The following is a 2,500-nucleotide window of genomic DNA, read 5'->3' on the forward strand; positions in this document are numbered from 1 at the left end:
GACTTAGAAAAAATTCCGAGATGTGTCAGACTTCCAGGAAGGGGGCGCCTCGGGAGGTGTACCTAGGAGGCTTCCAGGGGCCTGGGTACACTTTTCAGAAAGTACCGTTGGGACTTAGAAAAATTTTCAAGATTTTTGGACTTAGAGCGATTTTTGGATTTTTGTGCAAAAATCGAATTTTCCCTTCTCCCACCGCTCTGGGGCGTCAATATGAAGTGGGGACCCGAGGGAGAGTGCCTCCCATGAGGGTAGAATGTGTGACTTTTGGGGGGAAAGTCGAATTATGGAGCAAAAACCATTTTTGGGGACTTAGAAAAAATTCCGAGATGTGTCAGACTTCCAGGAAGGGGGCGCCTCGGGAGGTGTACCTAGGAGGCTTCCAGGGGCCTGGGTACACTTTTCAGAAAGTACCGTTGGGACTTAGAAAAATTTTCAAGATTTTTGGACTTAGAGCGATTTTTGGATTTTTGTGCAAAAATCGAATTTTCCCTTCTCCCACCGCTCTGGGGCGTCAATATGAAGTGGGGACCCGAGGGAGAGTGCCTCCCATGAGGGTAGAATGTGTGACTTTTGGGGGGAAAGTCGAATTATGGAGCAAAAACCATTTTTTGGGACTTAGAAAAATTTCGAGATGTGACAGACTTCCAGGAAGGGGGCGCCTCGGGAGGTGTACCTAGGAGGCTTCCAGGGGCCTGGGTACACTTTTCAGAAAGTACCGTTGGGACTTAGAAAAATTTTCAGGATTTTTGGACTTAGAGCGATTTTTGGATTTTTGATCAAAAATCGAATTTCCCCTTCTCCCACCGCTCTGGGGCGTCAATATGATGTGGGGACCCGAGGGAGAGTGCCTCCCATGAGGGTAGAATGTGTGGCTTTTGGGGGGAAAGTCGAATTATGGAGCAAAAACCAGTTTTTGGGACTTAGAAAAATTTCGAGATGTGTCAGACTTCCAGGAAGGGGGGAGTCTCAGGAGGTGTACCTAGGAGGCTTCCAGGGGCCTGGGTACACTTTTCAGAAAGTACCGTTGGGACTTAGAAAAATTTTCAGGATTTTTGGACTTAGAGCGATTTTTGGATTTTTGTGCAAAAATCAGATTTCCCCTTCTCCCACCGCTCTGGGGCGTCAATATGATGTGGGGACCCGAGGGAGAGTGCCTCCCATGAGGGTAGAATGTGTGGTTTTTTGGGGGAAAGTCGAATTATGGAAGAAATTGAGTTTTGAGGACAAAAAAGTGTTTTGAGGACAAAAAAGTTTCTTGAGGACAAAAAAGTTTCTCGAGGACAAAAAAGTGTTTTGAGGACAAAAAAGTTTCTTGAGGACAAAAAAGTGTTTTGCGAACAAAAAATGGAATTTTGTGATTTTGTGTAAAAATAAGTAAATTCCCCTACTTCCACCACAGGGGGGCTTCAGTATGTTGTAGGGCCCCCAGGGAGGGTCCCCCAACTGGGTTTAAAGTTTGTGGATCCTGGGCAGAAAGTTGAATTTTGGATGAAAAACCGAATTTTGGGACTTAGAAAAATTTCGAGCTGAGCAGTGACAGACTTCCAGGCAGGGGAGCCTCTCTGGAGGTGTACCGAAAACAGTTCCAGGAGCTGAGGTCATTTTCGAACATTTTTTGTTCGCTCAAATTTTTTTTGTTTTTGAGCTCTAAAAAGCTGTTATTATCAATTGGCTCAAAAATTTCAAGTGTCATGAGCTAGTACATGTTGGAGGAATACGTTTTAGGCAAAAAATTGCAAAAAAAAAAATCCAAGTGAAAAAGAACCGGAATGGGGAATTTCTGACTGCTGTAGCAGCCGCACAGTTCCAGGAGGTCGGATACATTTCCGACTTTGTCCCGCTCATTGAAGTACATTGTCCCGCAATGCAAATACATAGTAATGCGCACCTGCGGGAGAATATAGGAGAGAGTGGGCTCTCTCTACCCCGATGTATGGCGGTTGTTCCTATGGTTCTCTGGCTCGGGTAGGCGACTTAGAAGGTGGTCCCTCTTGTCGTGGAAGTTGCAAAATACGGCCGAGACTGAACTTCCACGGCTCCAGGAGGGACTTTTGCTGGTCGTGCGTCCCAAGTGAGAGAGGCGATCCTGGGGTACCTGAGCCTGACCAGACCCTCCCTCGGTGGTCCCTGGTCTTCTGAAGGGTGATGGCATTCAGGGGGGCAAATCTGGAGTCCGTGGCCGAGTTTGGGCTCTAGAAGGCGGACGCCCCTTCTGACCATGTCCCCTCAGAGCCGGCTGGATGGTTCATGGTCCGCGGCTTTGTCTGGCGGTCTGTGCCCAAGCCGGAGAAGCTGTCCTGGGGTACGTGAGCTTTGACCAGACCCTCCCTCGGCGGTCCCTGGTTCTCTGGAGGTGATGGCTGTCAGGGGGGCAAATCTGGAGTCCTCGTGGGAAGGAGGGCTCTTGAAGGCGGACGCCCCCTCTGACTATGTCCCCTCAGAGCAGGCTGGATGGTTCATGGTCCGCGGCTTTGTCTGGCGGTCCATGCCCAAGCCGGAG

The sequence above is a fragment of the Dendrobates tinctorius genome, unplaced genomic scaffold (genome assembly GCF_039654945.1).
Source record: "Dendrobates tinctorius isolate UK_male_01 unplaced genomic scaffold, ASM3965494v1 ptg000704l, whole genome shotgun sequence".
Classification (NCBI taxonomy): Eukaryota; Metazoa; Chordata; class Amphibia; order Anura; family Dendrobatidae; genus Dendrobates; species Dendrobates tinctorius.